The sequence below is a fragment of the Scyliorhinus torazame genome, chromosome 5, assembly GCF_047496885.1.
Source record: "Scyliorhinus torazame isolate Kashiwa2021f chromosome 5, sScyTor2.1, whole genome shotgun sequence".
Taxonomy (NCBI): Eukaryota; Metazoa; Chordata; class Chondrichthyes; order Carcharhiniformes; family Scyliorhinidae; genus Scyliorhinus; species Scyliorhinus torazame.
Genome location: NC_092711.1, coordinates 34633605 through 34653538, shown reverse-complemented (window position 1 = coordinate 34653538; position 19934 = coordinate 34633605).

Below are 19934 nucleotides of genomic sequence, written 5' to 3'. Positions count from 1 at the left end.
ATGGGACTGTGGTACATTGTGTATTGTCAGTGGTGTGTGGTGTGCTGGGTGTCTGATGGCGTTGTGGTACATTGTGTACTGTCAGTGGTGTATGGTGTGCTGGGTGTCTGCTGGAGGTGTGGTACATTGTGTACTGTCAGTGGTGTGCAGTGTGCTGGGTGCCTGATGGGGGTGTGGTACATTGTGTGCTGTCAGTGGTGTGTGGTGTGCTGGGTGCCTGATGGGGCTGTGGTACACTGTGTGCTGTCAGTGGTGTGTGGTGTGCTGAGTGCCTGATGGGGGTGTGGTACATTGTGTACTGTCAGTGGTGTGCGGTGTGCTGAGTGCCTGATGGGGGTGTGGCACATTGTGTACTGGCAGTGGTGTGTGGTCTGCTGGGAGTCTGATGGGGGTGTGGTACATTGTGTACTGTCAGTGGTGTGCGGTGTGCTGGGTGCCTGATGGGGGTGTGGTACATTGTGTACTGGCAGTGGTGTGTGGTCTGCTGGGTGTCTGATGGGGGTGTGGTACATTGTGTACTGGCAGTGGTGTGCGGTGTGCTGGGTGCCTGATGGGGGTGTGGTACATTGTGTACTGTCAGTGGTGTGCGGTCTGCTTGGTGTCTGATGGGGGTCTGATACATTGTGTACTGTCAGTGGTGTGTGGTCTGCTGGGTGTCTAATGGGGGTGTGGTACATTGTGTACTGTCAGTGGTGTGCGGTGAGCTGGGTGCCTGATGGGGGTGTGTACATTGTGTACTGTCAGTGGTGTGTGGTCTGCTGGGTGTCTAATGGGGGTGTGGTACATTGTGTACTGTCAGTGGTGTGCGGTGAGCTGGGTGTCTGATGGGGGTGTGGTACATTGTGTACTGTCAGTGGTGTGCGGTGAGCTGGGTGTCTGATGGGGGTGTTGGTACATTGTGTACTGGCAGTGGTGTGTGATCTGCTGGGTGTCGAATGGGGGTGTGGTACATTGTGTACTGGCAGTGGTGTGTGGTGTGCTGGGTGTCTGATGGGGGTGTGGTACATTGTGTACTGTCAGTGGTGTGCGGTGTGCTGTGTGTCTGATGTGGGTGTGGTGCATTGTGTACTGTCAGTGGTGTGCTGTGTGCTGGGTGTCTGATGGGGGTGTGGTACATTGAGTACTGTCAGTGGTGTGTGATGTGCTGGGTGCCTGATGGGGGTGTGGTACATTATGTACTGTCAGTGGTGTGCGGATCGCTGGGTGCCTGATGGGGGTGTGGTACATTGTGTACTGTCAGTGGTGTGTGGTGTGCTGGGTGTCTGCTGGGGGTGTGGGACATTGTGTTCTGGCAGTGGTGTGTGGTCTGCTGGGTGTCTAATGGGGGTGTGGTACATTGTGTACTGTCAGTGGTGTGCTGTGAGCTGGGTGCTTGATGGGGGTGTGGTACATTGTGTACTGGCAGTGGTGTGTGATCTGCTGGGTGTCGAATGGGGGTGTGGTACATTGTGTACTGGCAGTGGTGTGTGGTGTGCTGGGTGTCTGATGGGGGTGTGGTACATTGTGTACTGTCAGTGGTGTGCGGTGTGCTGTGTGTCTAATGTGGGTGTGGTGCATTGTGTATTGTCAGTGGTGTGCTGTGTGCTGGGTGTCTGATGGGGGTGTGGTACATTGTGTACTGTCAGTGGTGTGTGATGTGCTGGGTGCCTGATGGGGGTGTGGTACATTATGTACTGTCAGTGGTGTGCGGATCGCTGGGTGCCTGATGGGGGTGTGGTACATTGTGTACTGTCAGTGGTGTGTGGTGTGCTGGGTGTCTGCTGGGGGTGTGGGACATTGTGTACTGTCAATGGTGTGTGGTGTGCTGGGTGTCTGATGGGGGTGTGGAACATTGTGTACTGTCAGTGGTGTGTGGTGTGCTGAGTGTCTGATGGGGCTGTGGTACATTGTGTACTGTCAGTGGTGTGTGGTGTGCTGGGTGCCTGATGGGGGTGTGGTACATTGTGTACTGTCAGTGGTGTGTGGTGTGCTGGGTGCCTGATGGGGGTGTGGTACATTGTGTACTGTCAGTGGTGTGCGGTGTGCTGGGTGTCTGATGGGGGTGTGGTACATTGTGTACTGTCAGTGGTATGCGGTCTGCTGGGTGTCTGATGGGGCTGTGGTACATTGTGTACTGTCAGTGGTGTGCGGTGTGCTGGGTGCCTGATGGGGGTGAGGTACATTGTGTACTGTCAGTGGTGTGCGGTGTGCTGGGTGCCTGATGGGGGTGTGGTACATTGTGTACTGTCAGTGGTATGTGGTGTGCTGGGTGTCTGATGTGGGTGTGGTACATTGTGTACTGTCAGTGGTGTGCGGTGTGCTGGGTGTCTGATGGGGGTGTGGTACATTGTGTACTGTCAGTGGTGTGTGGTGTGCTGGGTGTCTGATGGGGGTGAGGTACATTGTGTAGTGTCAGTGGTGTGCGGTGTGTTGGGTGTCTGATGGGTCTGTGGTACATTGTGTACTGCCAGTGGTGTGCGGTGAGCTGGGTGTCTGATGGGGGCTGTGGTACATTGTGTACTGTCAGTGGTGTGCGGTGTGCTGTGTCCCTGATGGGGGTGTGGTACACTGTGTGCTGTCAGTGGTGTGTGGTGTGCTAGGTGTCTAATAGGGGTGTGGTACATTGTGTACTGTCAGTGGTGTGCGGTGTGCTGGGTGTCTGATGGGGGTGTGGCACATTGTGTACTGTCAGTGGTGTGTGGTGTGCTGGGTGTCTGATGGGGGTGTGGTACATTGTGTACTGTCAGTGGTGTGCGGTGTGCTGGGTGTCTGATGGGGGTCTGGTACATTGTGAACTGTCAGTGGTGTGCGGTGTGCTGGGTGTCTGATTGGGGTGTGGTACATTGTGTACTGTCAGTGGTGTGCAGTGTGCTGGGTGCCTGATGGGGCTGTGGTACATTGTGTACTCTCAGTGGTGTGCGGTGTGCTGCTTGCCTGATGGGGGTGTGGTACATTGTGTACTGTCAGTGGTGTGCGGTGTGCTGGGTGTCTGATGGGGGTGTGGTACATAGTGTACTGTCAGTGGTGTGCGGTGTGCTGGGTGTCTGAAAGGGGTGTGGTACATTGTGTACTGTCAGTGGTGTGCGGTGTGCTGGGTGTCTGATGGGGGTGTGGTACATTGTGTACTGTCAGTGGTGTGCAGTGTGCTGGGTGTCTGATGGGGGTGTGGTACATTGTGTACTGTCAGTGGTGTGCGGTTTGCTGGGTGCCTGATGGGGGTGTGGTACATTGTGTACTGTCAGTGGTGTGCGGTGTGCTGGGTGTCTGATGGGGGTGTGGTACATTGTGTACTGTCAGTGGTGTGCGGTGTGCCGGGTGTCTGATGGGGGTGAGGTACATTGTGTACTGTCAGTGGTGTGCGGTGCGCTAGGTGTCTGATGGGGGTGAGGTACATTGTGTACTGTCAGTGGTGTGCGGTGTGCTGGGTGCCTGATGGGGCTGTGGTACATTGTGTACTGTCAGTGGTGTGTGGTGTGCTGGGTGCCTGATGGGGGTGTGGTACATTGTGTACTGTCAGTGGTGTGCGGTGTGCTGGGTGTCTGATGGGGGTGTGGTACATTGTGTACTGTCAGTGGTGTGCAGTGTGCTGGGTGTCTGATGGGTCTGTGGTACATTGTGTACTGTCAGTGGTGTGCGGTGTGCTGGGTGCCTAATGGGGGTGTGGTACATTGTGTACTGGCAGTGGTGTGTGGTCTGCTGGGTGTCTGAAGGGGGTGTGGTACATTGTGTACTGTCAGTGGTGTGTGGTGAGCTGGGTGCCTGATGGGGCTGTGGTACATTGTGTACTGTCAGTGGTGTGTGGTGTGCTGGGTGTCTGATGGGTGTTTGGTACATTGTGTACTGTCAGTGGTGTGCGGTGTGCTGTGTGTCTGATGGGGGTGTGGTACATTGTGTACTGTCAGTGGTGTGTGGTGTGCTGGGTTTCTGATGGGGGTGCGGTACATTGTGTACTGTCAGTGGTGTGTGGTGTGCTGGGTGTCTGATGGGGGTGAGGTACATTGTGTACTGTCAGTGGTGTGCGGTGCGCTGGGTGCCTGATGGGGGTGTGGTACATTGTGTACTGTCAGTGGTGTGTGGTGTGCTGGGTGTCTGATGGGGGTGTGGTACATTGTGTACTGTCAGTGGTGTGTGGTGTGCTGGGTGCCTGATGGGGCTGTGGTACATTGTGTACTGTCAGTGGTGTGTGGTGTGCTGGATGCCTGATGGGGGTGTGGTACATTGTGTACTGTCAGTGGTGTGCGGTGTGCTGGGCGCCGGATGGGGGTGTGGTACATTGTGTACTGTCAGTGGTGTGCAGTGTGCTGGGTGTCTGATGGGTCTGTGGTACATTGTGTACTGTCAGTGGTGTGCGGTGTGCTGGGTGCCTGATGGTGGTGTGGTACATTGTGTACTGGCAGTGGTGTGTGGTCTGCTGGGTGTCTGATGGGGGTGTGGTACATTGTGTACTGTCAGTTGTGTGTGGTGAGCTGGGTGACTGATGGGGCTGTGGTACATTGTGTACTGTCAGTGGTGTGTGGTGTGCTGGGTGTCTGATGGCGTTGTGGTACATTGTGTACTGTCAGTGGTGTGTGGTGTGCTGGGTGTCTGCTGGGGGTGTGGTACATTGTGTGCTGTCAGTGGTGTGTGGTGTGCTGGGTGCCTGATGGGGCTGTGGTACACTGTGTGCTGTCAGTGGTGTGTGGTGTGCTGGGTGCCTGATGGGGGTGTGGTACATTGTGTACTGCCAGTGGTGTGTGGTGTGCTGGGTGCCTGATGGGGCTGTGGTACCTTGTGTACTGTCAGTGGTGTGCGGTGTGCTGGGTGCCTGATGGGGGTGTGGTACATTGTGTACTGGCAGTGGTGTGTGGTCTGCTGGGTGTCTGATGGGGGTGTGGTACATTGTGTACTGTCAGTGGTGTGTAGTGTGCTGGGTGTCTGATGGGGCTGTGGTACATTGTGTACTGTCAGTGGTGTGTGGTGTGCTGGGTGTCTGCTGGGGGTGTCGGACATTGTGTACTGTCAGTGGTGTGTGGTGTGCTGGGTGTCTGATGTGGGTGTGGCACATTGTGTACTGTCAGTGGTGCGCGGTGTGCTGGGTGTCTGATGGGTGTGTGGTACATTGTGTACTGTCAGTGGTGTGTGGTGTGCTGGGTGCCTGATGGGGCTGTGGTACACTGTGTACTGTCAGTGGTGTGCGGTGTACTGAGTGTCTGATGGGGCAGTGGTACATTGTGTACTGTCAGTGGTGTGCGGTGTGCTGGGTGTCGGATGGGGGTGTGGTACATTGTGTACTGTCAGTGGTGTGCGGTATGCTGGGTGTCTGATGGGGGTGTGGTATATTGTGTACTGTCAGTGCTGTGTGGTATGATGGGTGTCTGATGGGGCTGTGGTACATTGTGCACTGTCAGCGATGTGTGGTGTGCTGGGTGCCTGATGGGGGTGTGGTACATTGTGTCCTGTCAGTGGTGTGCGGTGTGCTGGGTGTCTGATGGGGGTGTGGTACATTGTGTACTGTCAGTGGTGTGCGGTGTGCTGGGTGTCTGATGGGGGTGTGGTACATTGTGAACTGTCAGTGGTGTGCAGTGTGCTGGGTGTCTGATGGGTCTGTGGTACATTGTGTACTGTCAGTGGTGTGCGGTGTGCTGGGTGCCTGATGGGGGTGTGGTACATTGTGTACTGGCAGTGGTGTGTGGCCTGCTGGGTGTCTGATGGGGGTGTGGTACATTGTGTACTGTCAGTTGTGTGTGGTGAGCTGGGTGACTGATGGGGCTGTGGTACATTGTGTACTGTCAGTGGTGTGTGGTGTGCTGGGTGTCTGATGGCGTTGTGGTACATTGTGTACTGTCAGTGGTGTGTGGTGTGCTGGGTGTCTGCTGGGGGTGTGGTACATTGTGTGCTGTCAGTGGTGTGTGGTGTGCTGGGTGCCTGATGGGGCTGTGGTACACTGTGTGCTGTCAGTGGTGTGTGGTGTGCTGGGTGCCTGATGGGGGTGTGGTACATTGTGTACTGCCAGTGGTGTGTGGTGTGCTGGGTGCCTGATGGGGCTGTGGTACCTTGTGTACTGTCAGTGGTGTGCGGTGTGCTGGGTGCCTGATGGGGGTGTGGTACATTGTGTACTGGCAGTGGTGTGTGGTCTGCTGGGTGTCTGATGGGGGTGTGGTACATTGTGTACTGTCAGTGGTGTGTAGTGTGCTGGGTGTCTGAAGGGGCTGTGGTACATTGTGTACTGTCAGTGGTGTGTGGTGTGCTGGGTGTCTGCTGGGGGTGTCGGACATTGTGTACTGTCAGTGGTGTGTGGTGTGCTGGGTGTCTGATGTGGGTGTGGCACATTGTGTACTGTCAGTGGTGCGCGGTGTGCTGGGTGTCTGATGGGTGTGTGGTACATTGTGTACTGTCAGTGGTGTGTGGTGTGCTGGGTGCCTGATGGGGCTGTGATACACTGTGTACTGTCAGTGGTGTGCGGTGTACTGAGTGTCTGATGGGGCAGTGGTACATTGTGTACTGTCAGTGGTGTGCGGTGTGCTGGGTGTCGGATGGGGGTGTGGTACATTGTGTACTGTCAGTGGTGTGCGGTATGCTGGGTGTCTGATGGGGGTGTGGTATATTTTGAACTGTCAGTGCTGTGTGGTATGATGGGTGTCTGATGGGGCTGTGGTACATTGTGCACTGTCAGCGATGTGTGGTGTGCTGGGTGCCTGATGGGGGTGTGGTACATTGTGTCCTGTCAGTGGTGTGCGGTGTGCTGGGTGTCTGATGGGGGTGTGGTACATTGTGTACTGTCAGTGGTGTGCGGTGTGCTGGGTGTCTGATGGAGTTGTGGTACATTGTGTACTGTCAGTGGTGTGTGGTGTGCTGGGTGTCTGATGGGTGTGTTGTACATTGTGTACTGTCAGTGGTGTGTGGTGAGCTGGGTGCCTGATGGGGGTGTGGTACATTGTGTACTGTCAGTGGTGTGCAGTGTGCTGGGTGTCTGATGGGGGTGTGGTACATTGTGTACTGTCAGTGGTGTGTGGTGTGCTGGGTGTCTGATGGGGGTGTGGTACATCGTGTACTGTCAGTGGTGTGTGGTGAGCTGGGTGCCTAATGGGGGTGTGGTACATTGTGTGCTGTCAGTGGTGTGCGGTGTGCTGGGTGCCTGATGGGGCTGTGGTACATTGTGTACTGTCAATGGTGTGCGGTGTGCTGGGTGTCTGATGGGGGTGTGGTACATTGTGTACAGTCAGTGGTGTGCGGTGTGCTGCTTGCCTGATGGGGGTGTGGTACATTGTGTACTGTCAGTGGTGTGCGGTGTGCTGGGTGTCTGATGGGGGTGTGGTACATTGCGCACTGGCAGTGGTGTATGGTCTGCTGGGTGTCTGATGGGGGTGTGGTACATTGTGTACTGTCAGTGGTGTGTGGTGTGCTGGGTGCCTGATGGTGCTGTGGTACATTGTGTACTGTCAGTAGTGTGTGGTGTGCTGGGTGTCTGATGGCGGTGTGTAACATTGTGTACTGTCAGTGGTGTGTGGTGTGCTGGGTGTCTGCTGGGGTGACGGTACATTGTGTACTGTCAGTGGTGTGTGGTGTGGTGGGTGCCTGATGGGGCTGTGGTACACTGTGTACTGTCAGTGGTGTTTGGTGTGCTGGGTGTCTGATGGGGGTGTGGTACATTGTGTACTGGCAGTGGTGTGTGGTGTGCTGGGTGCCTGATGGGGGTGTGGGACATTGTGTACTGTCAGTGGTGTGCGGAATGCTGGGTGTCTGATGGGGGTGTGGTATATTGTGTACTGTCAGTGCTGTGTGGTGTGCTGGGTGTCTGATGGGGGTGTGGTACATTGTGTGCTGTCAGTGGTGTGCGGTGTGCTGGGTGTCTGATGGGGGTGTGGTACACTGTGTACTGTCAGTGGTGTGCGGTGTGCTGGGTGTCTGATGGGGGTGTGGTACATTGTGTACTGTCAGTGGTGTGTGGTGTGCTGGGTGTCTGATGGGGGTGTGGTACATTGTGTACTGTCAGTGGTGTGCGGTGTGCTGGGTGTCTGATGGGGGTGTGGTACATTGTGTACTGTCAGTTGTGTGCGGTTTGCTGGGTGTCTGATGGGGGTGTGGTACATTGTGTACTGTCAGTGCTGTGTGGTGTGCTGGGTGTCTGATGGGGGTGTGGTACATTGTGTACTGTCAGTGGTGTGCGGTGTGCTGGGTGTCTGATGGGGGTGTGGTACATTGTGTACTGTCAGTGGTGTGCGGTTTGCTGGGTGTCTGATGGGGGTGTGGTACATTGTGTACTGTCAGTGGTGTGCTGTCTGCTGGGTGCCTGATGGGGGTGTGGTACATTGTGAACTGTCAGTGGTGTGCGATGTGCTGTGTGCCTGATGGGGCTGTGGTACATTGTGTACTGTCAGTGGTGTGCGGTGTGCTGGGTGCCTGATGGGGGTGTGGTACATTGTGTACTGTCAGTGGTGTGCGGTGTGCTGGGTGCCTGATGGGGGTGTGGTACATTGTGAACTGTCAGTGGTGTGCGATGTGCTGTGTGCCTGATGGGGCTGTGGTACATTGTGTACTGTCAGTGGTGTGCGGTGTGCTGGGTGCCTGATGGGGGTGTGGTACATTGTGTACTGTCAGTGGTGTGCGGTGTGCTGGGTCCCTGATGGGTGTGTGGTACATTCTGTACTGTCAGTGGTGTGCGGTGTGCTGGGTGTCTGATGGGGGTGTGGTACATTGTGTACTGTCAGTGGTGCGCGGTGTGCTGGGTGCCGGATGGGACTGTGGTACATTGTGTACTGTCAGTGGTGTGCGGTGTGCTGGGTGTCTGATGGGAGTGTGGTACATTGTGTACTGTCAGTGGTGCGCGGTGTGCTGGGTGCCGGATGGGACTGTGGTACATTGTGTACTGTCAGTGGTGTGCGGTTAGCTGGGTGCCTGATGGGGGTGTGGTACATTGTGTACTGTCAGTGGTGTGCGGTTAGCTGGGTGCCTGATGGGGGTGTGGTACATTGTGTACTGTCAGTGGTGTGTGGTGTGCTGTGTGTCTGAAGGGGTGTGGTACATTGTGTACTGTCAGTGGTGTGTGGTGTGCTGGGTGTCTGATGGGGCTGTGGTACATTGTGTACTGTCAGTGGTGTGTGGTGTGCTGGGTGTCTGATGGGGCTGTGGTACATTGTGTACTGTCAGTGCTGTGCGGTGTGCTGGGTGCCTGATGGGGCTGTGGAACATTGTGTACTGTCAGTGGTGTGTGGTGTGCTGGGTGTCTGATGGGGCTGTGGTACATTGTGTACTGTCAGTGCTGTGCGGTGTGCTGGGTGCCTGATGGGGCTGTGGTACATTGTGTACTGTCAGTGGTGTGCGGTGTGCTGGGTGTCTGATGGGGGTGCGGTACATTGTGTACTGTCAGTGGCGTGTGGTGTGCTGGGTGTCTGATTGGGTTGTGGTACATTGTGTACTGTCAGTGGTGTGCGGTGTGCTGGGTGTCTGATGGGGGTGTGGTACATTGTGTACTGTCAGTGCTGTGCGGTGTGCTGGGTGCCTGATGGGGCTGTGGTACATTGTGTACTGTCAGTGGTGTGCGGTGTGCTGGGTGTCTGATGGGGGTGCGGTACATTGTGTACTGTCAGTGGCGTGTGGTGTGCTGGGTGTCTGATGGGGGTGTGGTACATTGTGTACTGTCAGTGGTGTGCGGTGTGCTGGGTGTCTGATGGGGCTGTGGTACATTGTGTCCTGTCAGTGGTGTGCGGTGTGCTGGATGTCTGATGGGGGTGTGGTACATTGTGTACTGTCAGTGCTGTGCGGTGTGCTGGGTGTCTGATGGGGGTGTGGTACATTGTGCACTGTCAGTGGTGTGTGGTGTGCTGAGTGCCTGATGGGGGTGTGGTACATTGTGTACTGTCAGTGGTGTGCGGTATGCTGGGTGTCTGATGGGATTGTGGTACATTGTGTACTGTCAGTGGTGTGTGGTGTGCTGGGTGCCTGATGGGGGTGTGGTACATTGTGTACTGTCAGTGGTGTGTGGTGTGCTGGGTGCCTGATGGGGGTGTGGTACATTGTGTACTGTCAGTGGTGTGCGGTGTGCTGAGTGCCTGATGGGGGTGTGGTACATTGTGTACTGGCAGTGGTGTGTGGTCTGCTGGGAGTCTGATGGGGTTGTGGTACATTGTGTACTGTCAGTGGTGTGCGGTGTGCTGGGTGCCTGATGGGGGTGTGATACATAGTGTACTGGCAGTGGTGTGTGGTCTGCTGGGTGTCTGATGGGGGTGTGGTACATTGTGTACTGGCAGTGGTGTGCGGTGTGCTGTGTGTTTGATGGGGGTGTGGTACATTTTGTACTGTCAGTGGTGTGCGGTGTGCTGGGTGCCTGATGGGGGTGTGGTACATTGTGTACCGGCAGTGGTGTGTGGTCTGCTGGGTGTCTGATGGGGGTGTGGTACATTGTGTACTGGCAGTGGTGTGCGGTGTGCTGTGTGTCTGATGGGGGTGTGGTACATTGTGTACTGTCAGTGGTGTGCGGTCTGCTGGGTGTCTGATGGGGGTGTGGTACATTGTGTACTGTCAGTGGTGTGCGGTGAGCTGGGTGCCTGATGGGGGTGTGTACATTGTGTACTGTCAGTGGTGTGTGGTGTGCTGGGTGCCTGATGGGGCTGTGGTACATTGTGTACTGGCAGTGGTGTGTGGTGTGCTGGGTGTCTGACGGGGGTGTGGTACATTGTGTACTGTCAGTGGTGTGTGGTGTGCTGGGTGTCTGATGGGGGTGTGGTACATTGTGTACTGTCAGTGGTGTGCGGTGAGCTGGGTGTCTGATGGGGGTGTGGTACATTGTGTACTGTCAGTGGTGTGCGGTGTGCTGGGTGTCTGATGGGGGTGTGGTGCATTGTGTACTGTCAGTGGTGTGCTGTGAGCTGGGTGTCTGATGGGGGTGTGGTACATTGTGTACTGTCAGTGGTGTGCGGTGAGCTGGGTGTCTGATGGGGGTGTGGTACATTGTGTACTGTCAGTGGTGTGCGGTGTGCTGGGTGTCTGATGGGGGTGTGGTGCATTGTGTACTGTCAGTGGTGTGCTGTGTGCTGGGTGTCTGATGGGGGTGTGGTACATTGTGTACTGTCAGTGGTGTGTGATGTGCTGGGTGCCTGATGGGGGTGTGGTACATTGTGTACTGTCAGTGGTGTGTGGTGTGCTGGGTGTCTGCTGGGGGTGTGGGACATTGTGTACTGTCAATGGTGTGTGGTGTGCTGGGTGTCTGATGGGGGTGTGGAACATTGTGTACTGTCAGTGGTGTGTAGTGTGCTGAGTGTCTGATGGGGCTGTGGTACATTGTGTACTGTAAGTGGTGTGTGGTGTGCTGGGTGCCTGATGGGGGTGTGGTACATTGTGTACTGTCAGTGGTGTGTGGTGTGCTGGGTGCCTGATGGGGATGTGGTACATTGTGTACTGTCAGTGGTGTGCGGTGTGCTGGGTGTCTGATGGGGGTGTGGTACATTGTGTACTGTCAGTGGTATGCGGTGTGCTGGGTGTCTGATGGGGCTGTCGTACATTGTGTACTGTCAGTGGTGTGCGGTGTGCTGGGTGCCTGATGGGGGTGAGGTACATTGTGTACTGTCAGTGGTGTGCGGTGTGCTGGGTGCCTGATGGGGGTGTGGTACATTGTGTACTGTCAGTGGTATGTGGTGTGCTGGGTGTCTGATGTGGGTGTGGTACATTGTGTACTGTCAGTGGTGTGCAGTGTGCTGGGTGTCTGATGGGTCTGTGGTACATTGTGTACTGTCAGTGGTGTGCGGTGTGCTGGGTGCCTAATGGGGGTGTGGTACATTGTGTACTGGCAGTGGTGTGTGGTCTGCTGGGTGTCTGAAGGGGGTGTGGTACATTGTGTACTGTCAGTGGTGTGTGGTGAGCTGGGTGCCTGATGGGGCTGTGGTACATTGTGTACTGTCAGTGGTGTGTGGTGTGCTGGGTGTCTGATGGGTGTTTGGTACATTGTGTACTGTCAGTGGTGTGCGGTGTGCTGTGTGTCTGATGGGGGTGTGGTACATTGTGTACTGTCAGTGGTGTGTGGTGTGCTGGGTTTCTGATGGGGGTGCGGTACATTGTGTACTGTCAGTGGTGTGTGGTGTGCTGGGTGTCTGATGGGGGTGAGGTACATTGTGTACTGTCAGTGGTGTGCGGTGCGCTGGGTGCCTGATGGGGGTGTGGTACATTGTGTACTGTCAGTGGTGTGTGGTGTGCTGGGTGTCTGATGGGGGTGTGGTACATTGTGTACTGTCAGTGGTGTGTGGTGTGCTGGGTGCCTGATGGGGCTGTGGTACATTGTGTACTGTCAGTGGTGTGTGGTGTGCTGGATGCCTGATGGGGGTGTGGTACATTGTGTACTGTCAGTGGTGTGCGGTGTGCTGGGCGCCGGATGGGGGTGTGGTACATTGTGTACTGTCAGTGGTGTGCGGTGTGCTGGGTGTCTGATGGGGGTGTGGTACATTGTGAACTGTCAGTGGTGTGCAGTGTGCTGGGTGTCTGATGGGTCTGTGGTACATTGTGTACTGTCAGTGGTGTGCGGTGTGCTGGGTGCCTGATGGTGGTGTGGTACATTGTGTACTGGCAGTGGTGTGTGGTCTGCTGGGTGTCTGATGGGGGTGTGGTACATTGTGTACTGTCAGTTGTGTGTGGTGAGCTGGGTGACTGATGGGGCTGTGGTACATTGTGTACTGTCAGTGGTGTGTGGTGTGCTGGGTGTCTGATGGCGTTGTGGTACATTGTGTACTGTCAGTGGTGTGTGGTGTGCTGGGTGTCTGCTGGGGGTGTGGTACATTGTGTGCTGTCAGTGGTGTGTGGTGTGCTGGGTGCCTGATGGGGCTGTGGTACACTGTGTGCTGTCAGTGGTGTGTGGTGTGCTGGGTGCCTGATGGGGGTGTGGTACATTGTGTACTGCCAGTGGTGTGTGGTGTGCTGGGTGCCTGATGGAGCTGTGGTACCTTGTGTACTGTCAGTGGTGAGCGGTGTGCTGGGTGCCTGATGGGGGTGTGGTACATTGTGTACTGGCAGTGGTGTGTGGTCTGCTGGGTGTCTGATGGGGGTGTGGTACATTGTGTACTGTCAGTGGTGTGTAGTGTGCTGGGTGTCTGATGGGGCTGTGGTACATTGTGTACTGTCAGTGGTGTGTGGTGTGCTGGGTGTCTGCTGGGGGTGTCGGACATTGTGTACTGTCAGTGGTGTGTGGTGTGCTGGGTGTCTGATGTGGGTGTGGCACATTGTGTACTGTCAGTGGTGCGCGGTGTGCTGGGTGTCTGATGGGTGTGTGGTAAATTGTGTACTGTCAGTGGTGTGTGGTGTGCTGGGTGCCTGATGGGGCTGTGGTACACTGTGTACTGTCAGTGGTGTGCGGTGTACTGAGTGTCTGATGGGGCAGTGGTACATTGTGTACTGTCAGTGGTGTGCGGTGTGCTGGGTGTCGGATGGGGGTGTGGTACATTGTGTACTGTCAGTGGTGTGCGGTATGCTGGGTGTCTGATGGGGGTGTGGTATATTGTGTACTGTCAGTGCTGTGTGGTATGATGGGTGTCTGATGGGGCTGTGGTACATTGTGCACTGTCAGCGATGTGTGGTGTGCTGGGTGCCTGATGGGGGTGTGGTACATTGTGTCCTGTCAGTGGTGTGCGGTGTGCTGGGTGTCTGATGGGGGTGTGGTACATTGTGTACTGTCAGTGGTGTGCGGTGTGCTGGGTGTCTGATGGGGGTGTGGTACATTGTGAACTGTCAGTGGTGTGCAGTGTGCTGGGTGTCTGCTGGGTCTGTGGTACATTGTGTACTGTCAGTGGTGTGCGGTGTGCTGGGTGCCTGATGGGGGTGTGGTACATTGTGTACTGGCAGTGGTGTGTGGTCTGCTGGGTGTCTGATGGGGGTGTGGTACATTGTGTACTGTCAGTTGTGTGTGGTGAGCTGGGTGACTGATGGGGCTGTGGTACATTGTGTACTGTCAGTGGTGTGTGGTGTGCTGGGTGTCTGATGGCGTTGTGGTACATTGTGTACTGTCAGTGGTGTGTGGTGTGCTGGGTGTCTGCTGGGGGTGTGGTACATTGTGTGCTGTCAGTGGTGTGTGGTGTGCTGGGTGCCTGATGGGGCTGTGGTACACTGTGTGCTGTCAGTGGTGTGTGGTGTGCTGGGTGCCTGATGGGGGTGTGGTACATTGTGTACTGCCAGTGGTGTGTGGTGTGCTGGGTGCCTGATGGGGCTGTGGTACCTTGTGTACTGTCAGTGGTGTGCGGTGTGCTGGGTGCCTGATGGGGGTGTGGTACCTTGTGTACTGTCAGTGGTGTGTGATGTGCTGGGTGCCTGATGGGGGTGTGGTACATTGTGTACTGTCAGTGGTGTGTGGCGTGCTGGGTGTCTGCTGGGGGTGTGGGACATTGTGTACTGTCAATGGTGTGTGGTGTGCTGGGTGTCTGATGGGGGTGTGGAACATTGTGTACTGTCAGTGGTGTGTAGTGTGCTGAGTGTCTGATGGGGCTGTGGTACATTGTGTACTGTAAGTGGTGTGTGGTGTGCTGGGTGCCTGATGGGGGTGTGGTACATTGTGTACTGTCAGTGGTGTGTGGTGTGCTGGGTGCCTGATGGGGATGTGGTACATTGTGTACTGTCAGTGGTGTGCGGTGTGCTGGGTGTCTGATGGGGGTGTGGTACATTGTGTACTGTCAGTGGTATGCGGTGTGCTGGGTGTCTGATGGGGCTGTCGTACATTGTGTACTGTCAGTGGTGTGCGGTGTGCTGGGTGCCTGATGGGGGTGAGGTACATTGTGTACTGTCAGTGGTGTGCGGTGTGCTGGGTGCCTGATGGGGGTGTGGTACATTGTGTACTGTCAGTGGTATGTGGTGTGCTGGGTGTCTGATGTGGGTGTGGTACATTGTGTACTGTCAGTGGTGTGCAGTGTGCTGGGTGTCTGATGGGTCTGTGGTACATTGTGTACTGTCAGTGGTGTGCGGTGTGCTGGGTGCCTAATGGGGGTGTGGTACATTGTGTACTGGCAGTGGTGTGTGGTCTGCTGGGTGTCTGAAGGGGGTGTGGTACATTGTGTACTGTCAGTGGTGTGTGGTGAGCTGGGTGCCTGATGGGTCTGTGGTACATTGTGTACTGTCAGTGGTGTGTGGTGTGCTGGGTGTCTGATGGGTGTTTGGTACATTGTGTACTGTCAGTGGTGTGCGGTGTGCTGTGTGTCTGATGGGGGTGTGGTACATTGTGTACTGTCAGTGGTGTGTGGTGTGCTGGGTTTCTGATGGGGGTGCGGTACATTGTGTACTGTCAGTGGTGTGTGGTGTGCTGGGTGTCTGATGGGGGTGAGGTACATTGTGTACTGTCAGTGGTGTGCGGTGCGCTGGGTGCCTGATGGGGGTGTGGTACATTGTGTACTGTCAGTGGTGTGTGGTGTGCTGGGTGTCTGATGGGGGTGTGGTACATTGTGTACTGTCAGTGGTGTGTGGTGTGCTGGGTGCCTGATGGGGCTGTGGTACATTGTGTACTGTCAGTGGTGTGTGGTGTGCTGGATGCCTGATGGGGGTGTGGTACATTGTGTACTGTCAGTGGTGTGCGGTGTGCTGGGCGCCGGATGGGGGTGTGGTACATTGTGTACTGTCAGTGGTGTGCGGTGTGCTGGGTGTCTGATGGGGGTGTGGTACATTGTGAACTGTCAGTGGTGTGCAGTGTGCTGGGTGTCTGATGGGTCTGTGGTACATTGTGTACTGTCAGTGGTGTGCGGTGTGCTGGGTGCCTGATGGTGGTGTGGTACATTGTGTACTGGCAGTGGTGTGTGGTCTGCTGGGTGTCTGATGGGGGTGTGGTACATTGTGTACTGTCAGTTGTGTGTGGTGAGCTGGGTGACTGATGGGGCTGTGGTACATTGTGTACTGTCAGTGGTGTGTGGTGTGCTGGGTGTCTGATGGCGTTGTGGTACATTGTGTACTGTCAGTGGTGTGTGGTGTGCTGGGTGCCTGATGGGGCTGTGGTACACTGTGTGCTGTCAGTGGTGTGTGGTGTGCTGGGTGCCTGATGGGGGTGTGGTACATTGTGTACTGCCAGTGGTGTGTGGTGTGCTGGGTGCCTGATGGAGCTGTGGTACCTTGTGTACTGTCAGTGGTGAGCGGTGTGCTGGGTGCCTGATGGGGGTGTGGTACATTGTGTACTGGCAGTGGTGTGTGGTCTGCTGGGTGTCTGATGGGGGTGTGGTACATTGTGTACTGTCAGTGGTGTGTAGTGTGCTGGGTGTCTGATGGGGCTGTGGTACATTGTGTACTGTCAGTGGTGTGTGGTGTGCTGGGTGTCTGCTGGGGGTGTCGGACATTGTGTACTGTCAGTGGTGTGTGGTGTGCTGGGTGTCTGATGTGGGTGTGGCACATTGTGTACTGTCAGTGGTGCGCGGTGTGCTGGGTGTCTGATGGGTGTGTGGTAAATTGTGTACTGTCAGTGGTGTGTGGTGTGCTGGGTGCCTGATGGGGCTGTGGTACACTGTGTACTGTCAGTGGTGTGCGGTGTACTGAGTGTCTGATGGGGCAGTGGTACATTGTGTACTGTCAGTGGTGTGCGGTGTGCTGGGTGTCGGATGGGGGTGTGGTACATTGTGTACTGTCAGTGGTGTGCGGTATGCTGGGTGTCTGATGGGGGTGTGGTATATTGTGTACTGTCAGTGCTGTGTGGTATGATGGGTGTCTGATGGGGCTGTGGTACATTGTGCACTGTCAGCGATGTGTGGTGTGCTGGGTGCCTGATGGGGGTGTGGTACATTGTGTCCTGTCAGTGGTGTGCGGTGTGCTGGGTGTCTGATGGGGGTGTGGTACATTGTGTACTGTCAGTGGTGTGCGGTGTGCTGGGTGTCTGATGGGGGTGTGGTACATTGTGAACTGTCAGTGGTGTGCAGTGTGCTGGGTGTCTGATGGGTCTGTGGTACATTGTGTACTGTCAGTGGTGTGCGGTGTGCTGGGTGCCTGATGGGGGTGTGGTACATTGTGTACTGGCAGTGGTGTGTGGTCTGCTGGGTGTCTGATGGGGGTGTGGTACATTGTGTACTGTCAGTTGTGTGTGGTGAGCTGGGTGACTGATGGGGCTGTGGTACATTGTGTACTGTCAGTGGTGTGTGGTGTGCTGGGTGTCTGATGGCGTTGTGGTACATTGTGTACTGTCAGTGGTGTGTGGTGTGCTGGGTGTCTGCTGGGGGTGTGGTACATTGTGTGCTGTCAGTGGTGTGTGGTGTGCTGGGTGCCTGATGGGGCTGTGGTACACTGTGTGCTGTCAGTGGTGTGTGGTGTGCTGGGTGCCTGATGGGGGTGTGGTACATTGTGTACTGCCAGTGGTGTGTGGTGTGCTGGGTGCCTGATGGGGCTGTGGTACCTTGTGTACTGTCAGTGGTGTGCGGTGTGCTGGGTGCCTGATGGGGGTGTGGTACATTGTGAACTGGCAGTGGTGTGTGGTCTGCTGGGTGTCTGATGGGGGTGTGGTACATTGTGTACTGTCAGTGGTGTGTAGTGTGCTGGGTGTCTGATGGGGCTGTGGTACATTGTGTACTGTCAGTGGTGTGTGGTGTGCTGGGTGTCTGCTGGGGGTGTCGGACATTGTGTACTGTCAGTGGTGTGTGGTGTGCTGGGTGTCTGATGTGGGTGTGGCACATTGTGTACTGTCAGTGGTGCGCGGTGTGCTGGGTGTCTGATGGGTGTGTGGTACATTGTGTACTGTCAGTGGTGTGTGGTGTGCTGGGTGCCTGATGGGGCTGTGATACACTGTGTACTGTCAGTGGTGTGCGGTGTACTGAGTGTCTGATGGGGCAGTGGTACATTGTGTACTGTCAGTGGTGTGCGGTGTGCTGGGTGTCGGATGGGGGTGTGGTACATTGTGTACTGTCAGTGGTGTGCGGTATGCTGGGTGTCTGATGGGGGTGTGGTATATTTTGTACTGTCAGTGCTGTGTGGTATGATGGGTGTCTGATGGGGCTGTGGTACATTGTGCACTGTCAGCGATGTGTGGTGTGCTGGGTGCCTGATGGGGGTGTGGTACATTGTGTCCTGTCAGTGGTGTGCGGTGTGCTGGGTGTCTGATGGGGGTGTGGTACATTGTGTACTGTCAGTGGTGTGCGGTGTGCTGGGTGTCTGATGGAGTTGTGGTACATTGTGTACTGTCAGTGGTGTGTGGTGTGCTGGGTGTCTGATGGGTGTGTTGTACATTGTGTACTGTCAGTGGTGTGTGGTGAGCTGGGTGCCTGATGGGGGTGTGGTACATTGTGTACTGTCAGTGGTGTGCAGTGTGCTGGGTGTCTGATGGGGGTGTGGTACATTGTGTACTGTCAGTGGTGTGTGGTGTGCTGGGTGTCTGATGGGGGTGTGGTACATCGTGTACTGTCAGTGGTGTGTGGTGAGCTGGGTGCCTAATGGGGGTGTGGTACATTGTGTGCTGTCAGTGGTGTGCGGTGTGCTGGGTGCCTGATGGGGCTGTGGTACATTGTGTACTGTCAATGGTGTGCGGTGTGCTGGGTGTCTGATGGGGGTGTGGTACATTGTGTACAGTCAGTGGTGTGCGGTGTGCTGCTTGCCTGATGGGGGTGTGGTACATTGTGTACTGTCAGTGGTGTGCGGTGTGCTGGATGTCTGATGGGGGTGTGGTACATTGCGCACTGGCAGTGGTGTATGGTCTGCTGGGTGTCTGATGGGGGTGTGGTACATTGTGTACTGTCAGTGGTGTGTGGTGTGCTGGGTGCCTGATGGTGCTGTGGTACATTGTGTACTGTCAGTAGTGTGTGGTGTGCTGGGTGTCTGATGGCGGTGTGTAACATTGTGTACTGTCAGTGGTGTGTGGTGTGCTGGGTGTCTGCTGGGGGTGCGGTACATTGTGTACTGTCAGTGGTGTGTGGTGTGGTGGGTGCCTGATGGGGCTGTGGTACACTGTGTACTGTCAGTGGTGTTTGGTGTGCTGGGTGTCTGATGGGGGTGTGGTACATTGTGTACTGTCAGTGGTGTGTGGTGTGCTGGGTGCCTGATGGGGGTGTGGGCCATTGTGTACTGTCAGTGGTGTGCGGAATGCTGGGTGTCTGATGGGGGTGTGGTATATTGTGTACTGTCAGTGCTGTGTGGTGTGCTGGGTGTCTGATGGGGGTGTGGTACATTGTGTGCTGTCAGTGGTGTGCGGTGTGCTGGGTGTCTGATGGGGGTGTGGTACACTGTGTACTGTCAGTGGTGTGCGGTGTGCTGGGTGTCTGATGGGGGTGTGGTACATTGTGTACTGTCAGTGGTGTGTGGTGTGCTGGGTGTCTGATGGGGGTGTGGTACATTGTGTACTGTCAGTGGTGTGCGGTGTGCTGGGTGTCTGATGGGGGTGTGGTACATTGTGTACTGTCAGTTGTGTGCGGTTTGCTGGGTGTCTGATGGGGGTGTGGTACATTGTGTACTGTCAGTGCTGTGTGGTGTGCTGGGTGTCTGATGGGGGTGTGGTACATTGTGTACTGTCAGTGGTGTGCGGTGTGCTGGGTGTCTGATGGGGGTGTGGTACATTGTGTACTGTCAGTGGTGTGCGGTTTGCTGGGTGTCTGATGGGGGTGTGGTACATTGTGTACTGTCAGTGGTGTGCTGTCTGCTGGGTGCCTGATGGGGGTGTGGTACATTGTGAACTGTCAGTGGTGTGCGATGTGCTGTGTGCCTGATGGGGCTGTGGTACATTGTGTACTGTCAGTGGTGTGCGGTGTGCTGGGTGCCTGATGGGGGTGTGGTACATTGTGTACTTTCAGTGGTGTGCGGTGTGCTGGGTGCCTGATGGGGGTGTGGTACATTGTGAACTGTCAGTGGTGTGCGATGTGCTGTGTGCCTGATGGGGCTGTGGTACATTGTGTACTGTCAGTGGTGTGCGGTGTGCTGGGTGCCTGATGGGGGTGTGGTACATTGTGTACTGTCAGTGGTGTGCGGTGTGCTGGGTCCCTGATGGGTGTGTGGTACATTCTGTACTGTCAGTGGTGTGCGGTGTGCTGGGTGTCTGATGGGGGTGTGGTACATTGTGTACT